We start from the raw sequence: 14,212 nt of genomic DNA, 5'->3' as shown, positions 1-14,212 counted from the left end.
GCATTCTGCATCTCAAGCATCTCTGCTGAAGGAGGGAAATGATGCTGACAGCTTCAATAAGAGCAGACAATGTTATCACAGGAAGACATTTAGTCAAAGAGGGGAGGGAAAGCCTGCCAGAAACACATGAAAGAAGAAAAAGTACAATAACAGCTTTTGCAAACAACGCTGTTACAAGTTTATATTGTTCCTTTCACCTGCTTTTATGTTTCCTCCCTTTATCATTGCTCCTTTTCTCTCTCAGAAAATGTGTATACTGGAAGCTTTGCTTATTCCCCCTCCATGGAAATACTGGAAGGCCTGCTAAACATCTGCCTGCAAACTAGACAGAGGTCGCTGAAAATTGACTTCCCTTTCTCGGGTTGAATCTGGCCCCAAACAGTGGCTTCGGCTGGTCGAGACTGACATTATTCTTACAGGCCTTGCAATTGCTCCTGCCTACAGACTGGCAAACCAATTACTGCACCTGCCAAAGCTACATTGCAGACAAACTCTGTAGTGTTTTGGAAAAGCTTTCTAATATAGGACTTCTCTAACAACAAACGGGTGGCCTGATTCAAGCCTGTTAGCCTTCTTGGATGCTAAGAAAATTCACATGCCACTGAAGTGTCTCCTTCCACTGGGTTTAGAGGGCTATAGAGAAGGCCTGCAATAGGAACCAATTTGCAACAAGTGGGAAGATAATACAATGCAGTGAGGAACTTCAAAGATAACAGTTGGAGGAAGAGAAATGTAAAATTTTGTATATTAATTAGGTGTCTTTTTAAAAAGACATGTGAACAAAACGTGTGAATGGGGGTAACTGCCAAAGGGCCACACCACACAGGACACTTAGTATGTATTAAATGCACTTAACACACAAGCATCCATGCATTCAAGCATTAAAATACATGTTAAGTGCTCTTGTGTCGTAGGGCGTGTCTTTTATGCAGTTGCCCCAATAAAAGATATCATCCAAAAAACCCCTTGCCCCGCACATAATTACTGGACCAGCACAGCTACGTCACTCTAACATTACCTGTACCATAGCGAACCTATCACTTCTTGGGCAAAGAGCATCTCCAGATCATATTAAGTAACACAGGGTCAACTACTATCAGCCAGCTCCACAGAGATAATGCAAGTAACTTGTGGTCCTTCTGTATCCCAGAATGCACTGCCCCCCACATCCCATTCCAAGGGGAGCACCTGCATGACCTCTACTGCCCAGGAGGTGGTATTGACCCCAAAGCAACACCCTCACCTGCCTGGGAGGGAGGTGCCCACAGCCCACGACAGCATCCTGAGCACCCACTGAGATACCAACTTTCACCAACACCTGCCATTTTGCTTGAACAAACAGAGAACGCATAGCATTGCGAACTGAACCAAATCAGAGAACTGAGCCGGACCTCATATCTTGCAGGGCATATCTTGCAGGGTTGCCATCTACAAGCCTGAAGAGCTCTTCTCTGTGCTGCTGGGACACTCTTCTTCGGGAGACATGGGCTAGAGAACCCATGCCGTGAGGCAAGGGCTGACAGACAAGTTAGCACGTGGGGAGTGAGGGTGCCTTCCTAATAGGAATTTGAAAGAACCCCTTATGATTTATATCATCTGAGGCACAGAATGGTTATGCGAGTCCCATCGATGGTCCTCACACAGCTTGGTAAGCCCATCTCTTATGACCTGCTATGGGCTCCTGAGCTGGATGAACCAAGGCCCCAGCTCCTCAAGTATGGCACCGCACACTTCACGCATCTCCATCATCACCTTCATCTGCTCTATGCCGAACTGACTGGTGACAGAACAGGAGCTATCCATGTTTGCCTGCTTCCAGATCACCAAAATTTTGCTGCCACTGCCTGTCTGACCACAAACTGCTCCTACCCTTCTGAGCTTACTGGTAGCACCGAGCAGCGGCATCCAATACTGGGCCCGCAACTACGCAGCTTGCATGGTGTCGTGCTGTGCCACCTGCAAATGGGCCAGCATGATGCCCATGGCAGCATCACGGTCTTCAAAGTAGCACCTCACCAGGGCCAGGAGCACAGGGTGCCTGTGGATTGGAGGGGTCAAGGCAAGGACTTGCTCTCTTCCACCACTGCTCATCTCCAGAAAGCCCCCGGAGATCCAGTACCAGCTGGACTGGTCAGTCAAGGAGGGATTGGAATGGGCATCCTCCCCTCACCTCAGATGATCCACATTTTTGTCTGCATTCAGCTGTTTTCAGCCGCTGTTGGAAATATGGGGAAAAGTCATTTCAGCATGGCATGCTGGGAGGACAGCCTCTAGCAGCAACTTGCAAGCTGTTTAGGTAGGGCTTGTTCCTTTTCTAACTTCAATACTGCATGGTTTTCCACAGATTTATCACATATTAGGTGTCCAGTGGGACAAGACCCTAACTGAATCGGGTTTTAGCCAGGGAGGGGCTTCTTTTACATTAGCTCCACCAAAGGCAACAAAGCTATAGCAGTTTGTAGTCTGTGTGTATTATTATCACCTGCAGCTGACAGAAATCAAAAGGTTTTGCTTTCACTTGTAGTACAAAAGCCATGCCTCCTAAATGTTCAGGATGTGTGGAAAGTTACTCCTGTGATTTCGGAGTATGCACAATACATAAAATATAACATCCTAGAGCTGTGTATGCTACAACACTTGTCATGTATTTGAGCAAAGTAGTATTATTAACCACATAATCTTAAATATATAATAAATCTTGGAGCTAAGCTGCATTGTTTCTAAAAACATCAAAATGAAATATATGTTGCAATAATGTCAAGAGTACTATTTCTGTTTGGTTAAAGATCTTTAAATTTCTAGTCCCGGGGATTTTTAATTTCCTAGGGGCAGTATTTCTTGTGTTGACTACCTGGCAGTATTTACTTTCACTGGGATTTTAAATTAACTGTTAGAGGTCTATATCACACCGTACCTGCTACAATGTGTTAGCGATTATTACTGCATGTAATGGAATATCCACACCACGGGCTGCTGTTATTGGTATTCTTTGTGTTGCGGTGAATAAATCAGATAATGTGTGCATCGATTTCATATTTCTAGCTTTGCTCTCATCTATATTCCAAGGATTCTCAAGTAGGAAGAAGCAGCTCCTGAGGGGGTATTCAGGAATGAGATATAGAAAAACACATTGCAGAGCAGTGGGTTGGCAAGGGCTATTGAAATGTAAAGGAGATGAAGAGGTGCACAGCAAATAAACAGGAAGAGATGCAATTAATGGGATGAGTCAGACTAGGATTCACTGGGGGCTGTAAGGTTACCATATTGTGGAGTGAAATATGGTTTACAAGAGTAAGCAGAGTCACCGAACACAAAACGAGGTAACGGAGGGGGCAAAGAAATTCTCCCCAGTGGCTGAGCTCCCATACTGCTCTGCGAAGAACAGCACTTCTGTTTTGTATTGAGATGTCCACGCCGCCTACTCACCAACCAATATGCCTTTTCTAGTCTAGTTAGAGTCGTACACTAAATTCACCACCGTGATACCGGAGGGGATGGGAATGAGTCATTTCATAGCAAAAAGCAAAAAGTTCGCAGGACTTGCAGAAGATAATTATGGATAATGTCTTCATCCTTACAAACTATTTCAGTGTCAAGGACCGTATGGACTTGACATGACGGAATTAGGCTTGACTGAAACAACAATGGAAATCACCAGATTGGCAACAGGTAATGCTTCTTTGTCAACGAGAGGAAAAAAACAACATCCCTTTAATTCTTTCCAAGCTTTGAATGGACCGACTGGTTGAGAAGAGATATCATGAAGAGCATACAGGAAAATGATGGCTTAAGTAGCACTATGCAGATACATGTATAAGCAGAGGCTCTTGCCCCGTAAGTCCCGAACAAGTAGGACTGGTCAAAATGGTCTAGTGAGATTTTTACAATCAACATTGGGTTTTGATGAAGCAAAAAGTTTTGCTGAAAGTGGAAACCTGAAAACTGAAGATTGCTGGCAATTTTCAGCTGAAAGTTTACAGGGCTTGGCAGCTTTTCCTGATAGGTATCTAACTTTCAGGTGCCAAAGATGGATGAAAGGTCTAAATGTTTTGCTGCAAATTTCAATAAGATTTTTTGAAAAATTATTTTGTGTTTTTTTAGCTGGAAAACAATTTGTTCAGCTTTTCTTACAAGGTCTAGGATAATTAATCGTGTTCTCATTAGTGATGGAAAATGAAACGACTTCAGTGTGAACAACTTAGAGAAAGGTATCAACCCGAGACGAAAACAGCACACAGCTGGAAAGGACAGAGGAATCAGAGAGAGTAGCAATAAAGAGAAGTTAACATATTGGCTGGCTAACACACTGTGATTGCAAATGAGCTCAGGGGCAGAGCAAGAAAATAAACAGATCATTGGCTTGGAGCAGCTCATCAGAATAGATAGAGAAAGGTATCCTTCAAGGCAGAAGCTGTGCCAGGAAGACTGCAACAGGAAGTATCTAAGTGACACTACTTGCATTATGGCTGGCAACCGAGAGAGTAAAGTGAGCGAGCAAGCTGGCTGAAATACCGGGGCCAGATGGAGAGGGAGGCAATGCTGCAGGAGGCAGAGCAGTCAGATGAAGAGACGAAAAGCGTCTAGCGTGTGTAAATTGTCGCTGACTAGCTCAGAGGCTGGGGCACTTGAAATGGGAAGAGAATAATGCCAGGCCATGCCAACAGTGAAGGAAACAAAGACGACCGAAACACCACTGCATCTCCCTACAAGAGATTCCTCCTCTGGTTCCTTCTGGCTGAAGAAATGTTGTTTGGCCTACGATCTTCTTGAGCAACATGCAGGATGCTTGGATGGTAATCTTCCGGTAGCCCACCTGGCTAATGTGCAGGATACAGATGATGTGAGCAAATCATAATGCAATTACAAAGACAGTGCTATAGCTTGAGCATGACTCATCTGGCCTTCATTTTTACCAGCACTCATTGCAAAGACAATCGGCGGGTACAACTTTTCACAATTACTGAAAGATGCATTGCGTGACTTTTGTGATCTTTTGCGGGGATGTTACTGAGTTTGGAAAGACAATGTGAACCGATAATAGGGCTGTGCAAAGCTTTGAACCCTGATTTGATCTGGCGGAGATTTGGCCCGATTCAATGACTGAATCTTCGAATCCAAATCGAATCAGAGAACCTTTAATCTCTCCGAATCGAATCGGAACCCTCCAAATGGATTTAGGGCGATTTGGAAAGATTCGGCAATTCGGACATAGACACAGCTTTAAATGTTTTTTCTACGTACCTCTAAGCACCAGGTGGCTCACGAATGCTGCAATGCAGGGGTGCATGGACTATGGCATGGAGATTTTATAAAACAAGTCAAAACTCTCAAGTGTGAACCTTAATGGGCTGAAATTGGCCTCTAGAGCTAGAAAAATTTCTCAGACTAAATATTTTTCCTGGAAAGATCCAGTTTTGTGTCAACAAAAACAATTCTGCAAGTTTGGGTCAATTCAGGCTATTTTTTTGTGAAAAACACTGCGGGGGGGGGAGTTGTAACACTTCATTCTGACACTTTTAACCAAGGTGTTTTGGTTTTATTTTTGTTTTGCTTTCATTTTGTTTCCAGAAGTGCTCAACTTTTTCTAAAAATTATCCTAAAAACCCCGAGGAAAAAAAGCTTTAAAAATTACAGAAAACAGTTCATTTCAGCATATATACAAATGTCTGCAACAAAAACCTATGAAACATGTCCATTATGCTGCAGTTGTCAAAGTTCCTTGCTACTGGGAAGCCATGAACTGATGGATCGCTACTCTCCCAAAGACTAAAAATTAGGTCTGTAATACTACACACTAATGAAGACAGAGTAACAAAGGCCATCTTCAAAGGAGGTGTCACAGGTGATAAATAGATGTGGCATACATTGTGTACAGAAGTGACAGGGGCATAAGAGACACTGAAAGGAGGCATGGCTTTACCCTGAAATGCATTTGCTCATTCATGGATTGCAGACCACTGCAGGAGTGAGAAGACATATCATGGGACAGCAAAGGAAAATATAATCATCTAGTCACCAAGAAGAACCGTTTTCACACGCATGGGCTGAGCAAGTAGCTTATAAAGGAGAGAAAATCTTAACAGTAAGGGGTAGGTAGCAACAGTCAGGTAATCGCATGTAAATATATGTGATCAATGGGAATAGAGGACCCACCATACCAGTTCCATCAACTCCAGTATCCCAGCGTTAGCTATACTCATTAACAGACGCTTGAGAAAAAAGTAGTATAAGACGACAGCATAGACATTTCTGTGGCAGCTTACTCTTCTGGTAAGAGTCTTGACGAACAAACCCCTTCTTACCCCGACTTGTATTTGTCAGAGTTTTTAGTCCTGTGTGCCATTGTTACATAGACTTCCAAGGGCCCACTGGATTCAACAGGAATATTTCAGCAGACTTGGATCAGGCCCTAATCAGAAGCAGACCTCTTACTACTCAGATCTAAAGGTACAGCAGATCCAGCCATCCCGGGGTCAGAGCCATTGACTCTCACAGCGGACTTGCTTTTCCAGGCCTAGGATGGGCTGTGCAAAGCCAAGAGCGTTCTCAAAATGATACAGGGGTGTAGGTTGTAGCTGTGTTGGTCTAAGGACACAGGCAGACAAGGCTCTTTGGATAAATCTGACATCTCTTATTAGATCAACTGAAATAGCTGGAAAATTTCTTCTTGGCAAGCTTTTGGGTATAAATACCCGAATCTCTAAGGAAAGGGAAGGAGGTGGGTGTCTGACTGCATGAGTTGACTGCACCACCAAGCCCAGGAGAGACTTTGGCAGGTGATATACAATCTCCCGCTCCTAAGTGAACAGTGACAAACCTCGCGCAAAACAAATGCAACCTTAGAGAGAGCGCCTGCCTCGTTGAGCAATACACACTGGGTGGGTTATCTCAAAAACCAATGTTTGATGCTTCTTTAGCCGTGTTAACACACCTTAGAGTCAGGCATCTCCTAGCACTATGCCCTCACCCGGGCCTTTCCTCCTGTTGGCTTCACTTTATCAGTCAGTTGGGAATTTAAGTACATCACAGTGACATCTCTTACTATTAGGTGAAAGTGTGATGGATGACGAGAGCAGCACCTGCAAACAAGGCTCCTCACACGTTGTCAGTGCCAATCACACTTACCATCTGTCTTCCATTTATCTAGCGCAGACCTGACAGCCCTCTCACATATTGTTTCATTTTCTTACCACTCATGTTTTCTCTATAGACCACCGGGGAGCAATAGGGAAGGAACAAACCCCAAAGACATCAATTCCAGAGGTTTAATTCATATAACCACAAAACCTCTTTATCCTCTTAAAAACCACACGCGCACACATACTTTTCCAGCCTTAACCTATTTTGGCTGATTTCTGCTGATGCTGAGAACTACACTGAAAAATGCTTCTCCCCTCATCCAACTTCCTGATGTCTCCGCACTGCAGAAGGGACAATAATTATGAAGTTGTGGATCAGCTGCAAAGCTCTCCTAGTCAATGTAATCTAAAATCACACGCATGCAGGGGTTTTTGGTTTTTTTCCCCTTTTACATATATTGCTTGGACTATATTGAGGTATTTATGTCATCAATCATTTCAGTTTTGAAATAACACATCCCCGGAACTAGAAAAGTGGTTGCTGATGTGTATGGCACAATCTAATTACTTTTCAGTTTTCCTTTATCAGGGGAATTTTCTAGTTATTCATGCACTTGTGCCTTTCCCTCTCTCAGGTTGTTCAAAGCGTTCCCACTTAAAGGGGCACCAAGATGAAACATTGGGCAAATCCCTCCTGCATCTCCCCCTGTGCAACTGTGCGAATGTGAAGAGGCTTACATGGGGAAAAATGAGTACAAAAGCCAGGGGTGCTCTCCCCTCTGAGCCAGCACTAAATAAAAAACACTACCTTGATTTTAAAGGACAGTGTGTCTTTGAAAGTCCTGTTTTCCCTACAAGACAAGGCTTTGATTGCTTGAATGCATAAAACTTCCCACAACAGTTATCAAATTCTTTGCTGGGAGGACAGAGTGCCCTCAACTCCTTTTGTCTGCAGTGTCAAAGCGTTCAGTACCTAGGGGCACGTGTAGACGAAACGAGGGCCCTAAATTGAAGCGGTGGGTTTTAAAAAGCACTGCTTAAATTTAGGGCCGATTAAACCCCTATGTCATGTACACACCCCGCTGACTTACCTACCTCTGCAAGGCAAGCTAGACGAGGAGGGGTGGGGGCTGGTGCCCACCCTCAGGCACCCAGCTGGGGCAGTCCTGGGGGGCACCGCAGCCGCAGAGGGAAGCACCGGGCCCCTGCGCAGCTCATAACAGGCAGGCAGGCTATGGGGCGTGGAGGGGGGAGATCAGGCTCACCGCTTTTCTTGGGCACAGCCTGCTTTCCCGGGCCACTGCCAGGCTGCCTTGCAGAGCTGCAAAGCTGTACGGAGCCCGGCGCTTCGCTCCACGACTGTAGGGGCAGCAAACTGAAAGTCCTCTAGGAGCAGGGGTGGAAAAAAAAGATCAGGCTCGCCGATTTTCTTGGGTGGAGCTGGTTTCCTGGGATGCTGCCAGACTGCCTGCAGAGCCGTGGAGCTGCACAGAGCCCTGCGCTTCGCTCCGCAGCTCTAGGGGCAAACTAAAACTCCTCAAATGAGTCATTTAAGGAGCATTACGCCGCCGAATTTCCTACAGCGGCTGGAATTAACGCACAATACGCCGCTAAGGCGTGCAAACACTGACACCATTAAAGCAGTGCAAAGGCATTTAGCCCGCTTTAAAGTGTTGTGTGCACACGCCTCGTTTCGTCTGCGCATGGCAGGATAAAAGAGCAAGTGCTGGCATGCTGTTCATTGCCGATATGCTGCGCTTTTATTCAGACGAGGTTCTTTGGGTAAATCTGGTATCTTGTATTAGATCAACTCAAACAGTTGGAAAAATTCTTCTTTACAAGCTTTTGGGTACAAACGCCCTTTGTCAGGCTGAGGAAGTGCCTGCAGTTGGCCTGCGCTCTTCCTGGATGGAAGAGGAAAGAAGCCAGAAGCCAGTATGCATGTGAGAAAGCCAGTTATTATAAACGTAAATTGAGATAGTCAATGGGGTCTGGGACAGACATTGCATAAATGGGTTTGACCCAAATCAGTTAAGTCTGATACTACATTCAAGCAGATTGATCTCAAACCACTTTCAACTATTAAACTGGATTATGTGCACTGAACATATCTGTTCTGTTACAGGTTTAGACCAGTTTCTGAACACTTAAACCAGTTTATGTGTAATGTCTGTCCCTAGCCTGTGTGAGAGATAGCAGGGGGAAGAGATGAAGCACCAGCCACTTCTCAAACCAGCATGGCTCAAACACCTTCTCTGTGCTCTGAAATTACACAGAGGAGGATAAAGAAGAAAACTGAAAAGGCCTCGAGTGCCTGAGGTATGGACCACATAGCAAACACTTTGTCCGGGTGAGCCTCTGTTCTTTGGCACGATTATGGCTATGCAAGCCAATGGCTTTCCTCCTCTAGTGTCCTTACTCTAAGACCAGCAGCTACAGAGCAGGGCACTCGGTCAAGACATCGTCCATCTTCATTTGTCAGCTGCTTTCTCCCATTACGTAGTTCCAAATTATTAAGTTAAGCAAGGACAGCAATTAAATATCTGGACAAAGTAATCTGTCAAAACATGCTGCCTGCCTTCCCACCATTTCAGTATCCACCGATACCTCCACTGACACCGCCACCCGCCAGAGACATGACAGGTATTTCACTGCTTCGCATGCTGCATGAGAATCTGAGGATTTTAGGAAAGCAGTTTGGAAAGGCTGTAGCCTTGCTTTTCAGGCACTCAAACATGGGTGTGGGCATTACTGAGAACCTGACTCTGCATTTCACATAGCGTGGGAAAAAAACACATTATCTCAGATATCAAGCTCAGAAATGGCAGTAAACACACACAAAGGGACACTCAGCTTCTGGGGTAAAAGCTACACAGGGTCAGAGCCTCAGCTGTTGCAAAGTGGCATAACTCCAGTAATGAACCTGCACTGATTTAGACCAGCTGATGATCTGGTTAATGAGGTAAAACTCATCCTGCTATAGAGGTCCCTCCTCCCGGGCTGCTGTGGGAATACCATGCTTCCTTCTGTGCATTGCAGGACACAGCCTGCGTGGAAGACCACTTAGGGTTCAGGATGTTGGGCTGGACTGGGTTGGGGCAGGGTCACTAGCTGAACTGACATACCAGTGGTCTGAATATCCCATGCAACAGGGGCAGCCCATAAGCTAGAAGAGAAGCCATGGAGGTTTGCCCAGGTTGGGTCACATCCCTACATGTAGCTCACCTGAAACTATGCATCTGGGTGGCATGCACCGCAATGATAAAGCATGATATGGGGCACAATGTCCTTTAGAGAGCTTCCCTTGAACACAAATAAGAACAAACTGATTGTGTTTGTTAGGGTCCTAAGGAAACAAAATCACAAATGTCATAAAGCAACTATGAGAACAGGAACTCCATTTCCTGCTGATTGGATCAGCAACACTTTCCAAAGAAATGCATGGTAGAAACAGACAGTCCATGTGAATTCAGGTAGGATTACCATGGTGCAGTCTCCTCATGCTCCCAGGAGTGCCCTTTTACAGAGCAGTGCTCTGCACTGGGGCCAGCACAGCACTAGCAGCAACAGAGGTCATTGCAACAGCTAAGCAGGCTGGAGAAAAGAGACAGGGAAGTGCTTTTTCTTGCAAGATCCCTCAGGGTGTAGACTGTCACACCACTGGGAAGTCCATCAGCCACCGAGGGTCCAATCCACCACACACGTCCTTGCAATTGTTGATTGTAAACTCTTGGAGGCAGGGGTTGCCTTTCTGTTCTGCATTTGATCACTATGCGGATTAATTGGTTTGGATCTACAACTGCGGCTCTTAGGTGCTACTACAGTCCCACAACAACCAGCTAAGACGACTACTCAGGTGAGTAATGGATTGCTTGATTGGACCCTAAGCTTTTACCAGCATCATAGTTTACCTGCTCTGTCAATCTGACTCGGTCATTCAGGCCACAGGATCTTAAACCAGCCACATTACCATGGCCATTCACATGAAGAACCATTATTCTTTTTAATATAAATGCCAACATTACTCGAGGTAGCAGATTATGCATCCTGGAGGCAAAGGACCAACCCTGGCTTTGACACTAGAAAGGGTTGAGTCCTTCACCCAAGTCAATTCACTTTCTTGCATTTCTGTCTCCCCAATCTATAACCTTGGAATAGTTGCATTTACTTGCCTTCCTCAGACAGGCTGTAAGGGATCATTAACATCTTTCTGCTACCTTGAACATAAGGAATTCACTCCAAAAACTGAACTATTTTGAGAAAGATCTTCACCCATTCAGCACTACAGAACTGCTTTGGACAATACTATCATCACCAGGATAGGTTTACCGTACTGAAAAAAAAATGGTATCTAAATTATGCCATTTTCCCAGGCCCTGATACAGAAGTCCTACTTGCTGAGTTCAAGATGTCATGTGCTGTATGTGGTCAACACATAAATCCTGCCCTCAGATGGAAGGGTGCATATGTTTGGCTATTCCAAGCACTGCTTCAGCCTAACTAAATAAATCAGTAGCTCCCTATGGCAGAGAGAGAAGTGTCATCTACAACACATTACCAGACCCTCCTGCCTCTTCTCTCCCTGGAAGATGAAAAATACTTCCAGTATTTGAAATCTGCCAAGTCACCAGCTGTGGTGCTCTGGACACCTCTCACACTTCTCCAAAGACACTGGGCCTGATTTTTAGTATAAAACAGCTTATCTCCATTGTAGTTGAGTGACATGGATCTACACCTATTTGCACCCACTGAGAATCTGGTTATTGTCACGTTCAGTTACAAGCAAGCAAATATCATAATATGATGTGTAAAGCCTTGAGATGGCCAGTGGAAAATTCCCTTTGCCAGTGAAGAGAGAGAGACGCCCCATCTTTTGGACCAGTCATCCTGCTACCTCTAGTCTAAGGGGAGGAAGGAAGCACCAGGAAGGCACCAGCAGCAGGGTAGGGGAGACCAGAAACATGAAAGAATGGAGAATTTGGGGACGGAGGGTGTTTCCGGTTCAACAGCCACATTTAACCAAATCCTCTGGAGCTAATCTTCAGCTGGTGAAGTTGGGATCGAAACAGCAGCCAGTAGGCCTGTGCAAAATTTTGCTGAGTGTTTCGTTTCAAAGCTGCTTTGACAGGTTTCGAGCTCGAAACAGCAACATTGAAACGAAAAAAACCAAAAGGCTTTGAAACAGCTTTGAAATGAAACAAGGGCACTTGAAATGTTTTGAAATTTTCTAAACGTTTTGAGTTTCAAAGCTGGGCTTACTTGGCTTCAGTGCCAGTCCCAGGCAGCAGTGGCAGCCTCCTCTCATCTGGTGCACAAATCTGGGGGTTCGCATGTCCGGGGGGAGTCTGGCACAGCCTCGCAGCCCTCCCAGGGGTGCAAGCCCCCAGATCTGTGCACCAGATGAGGGGACGCTGCTGCTGCTACCTGGGACTGGTGGCAGCAGCAATTTTCTTCAGTGCTGGGTGCAGCCTGAACCCAGTGCCAGTCCCAGGTGACAAGGAAGCCTCCTCATCAGGGGTGCAGATCCAGGAGCTTGCACCCACGGGAGGGATGCCGGGTTGTGCCAGACTAATCCCAGGGGTGCAGGCCCCCAGATCTGTACGCCAGATGAGGGGAGGCTGACAGTGCCGGCAAGTCTCGGGAGTTGTGTTTTGAAGAGTTTGAGGTACAGTTTCCCAGAAACCTCTGCACCTATCTTCCTTGAAACATGGCAGGCTTCATGGCCTCAGAAGAGGCTACCATCCTTGCAATTTTCTTTTCATTCAAATCAGGCAAGAAATGACAACTTTTAGGCATTTTAATGATTCCCCATTATAGCCTGTGGGCGAAGCAGCGAAACAGTTTTGACAAAACGAAATGGGATAGTGCTTCAACATGAAACAAAATGATGAAAAAAAACACTGTCCCTTCGAAACGGCGAAACGGACATCAAAATGAAAAGGTGGTGTTTCATCCTGCCCTAGCAGCCAGCTGCAGAGCTGGCCTGAAGTGGTTAAAAACTGAGCCATTAACCTTCCTTAGCAAACTCTACATTCCCTGACTCACTCTCCACAAGATTTGGGGGTTCTCACTTTAAACCTTTACCTGTAAAAGCCTTACGACTGCACAGGTAAAATATGAGTAGCTCAGCATGACTGCACCTCCTTCTGCTATTCCTCTGAGCCAAGCATGAGAATCAGTCCCACTGCAGCTAGTGACGGTGTGACTGACAGCAGAGCACAGCAAAACAAACATCCACTCGAGGACACCGAGCGCCGGGTGTCTGCATGGTAAAATGGCATGAAACATTATGCAGTTTCCCAGCTTTGCTCAGTGACTGCATTGGCTGTGGCTGCACTCCAGCTACCCAGCATGTAAACGGGAGAGACGTGGAACAGAACGTCCCACCTACCTCCGCTTTGGTGGTGAATAAATTCATTCCCTTGGAGCAGAAAGTGAAAGCTACCTACAAATAAATAAATGAATAACCCCATCCCAGCTTGCTCCAAGTGCTGTGCATTTAAAGATTTGCACCGAATACTGTTTGACAGCATAGAGGATCATCTGGCTCTTGGCTAACTTGTCCCTCAAACCAGCCTTGAGGAGCAACCTGCTTCAGATTTCCAGGTCGAGTCAGTCAAGCATTGTTTCACTGTTGTTCTTTTTCCTAATTCTTCACTGGCCTGCCGTGCACTTGGAGGAGCAGCTAACATGTCGGCTACAGACCTAGAGCCCAACATAAGCAGGATTTATACTGGCATAACCCAATTTGCCCAGGTTAAGCTTCACCTCACGTGATGGAGCCTACATGAGAAGACTAGCTCACAGGATTTTAAAGGTACAATGAGTGAACTGTCAAGTTGACTCCTGGTATGGCTGTCTAGGCAATCTCTTCTCCAGTGCAGGACCCTTTCCTGAAGTTTCCTTTCCTGCAGGTTTACAGGTGAATAGTAACAAATCCTAGCTCTTTCTACAGCGATTTTCATCAATAGATCTCAAAGGGCTTTGCAAAGAACGAGGTCAGAACCATCGTTCTTATTTTATAGATGGGGTAAGTGAAGCAAAGAAGCAGAGTAACTTTCCCAAGGTTATCCAGCAGGCTACTGGCAGAACCAAAAATAGGAACTAAACATCAAGTCTCACGTCTCAGTAGG

General features: G+C 45.5%; 1 protein-coding gene across 2 annotated transcripts in view; it reads right to left on the bottom strand.

Annotated features, from left to right (window-relative positions):
* Window positions 1-14,212, bottom strand: part of TMEM132D (transmembrane protein 132D) — a 397,944-nt gene that overhangs the window by 252,214 nt on the left and 131,518 nt on the right. The window lies entirely within an intron of this gene.

The sequence above is a fragment of the Crocodylus siamensis genome, chromosome 9 (genome assembly GCF_052110815.1).
Source record: "Crocodylus siamensis isolate JL-2025a chromosome 9, ASM5211081v1, whole genome shotgun sequence".
Taxonomy (NCBI): Eukaryota; Metazoa; Chordata; order Crocodylia; family Crocodylidae; genus Crocodylus; species Crocodylus siamensis.
The sequence above is the reverse complement of the archived record's forward strand: the minus strand, read 5'-3'. Positions and strand labels throughout refer to the sequence as shown.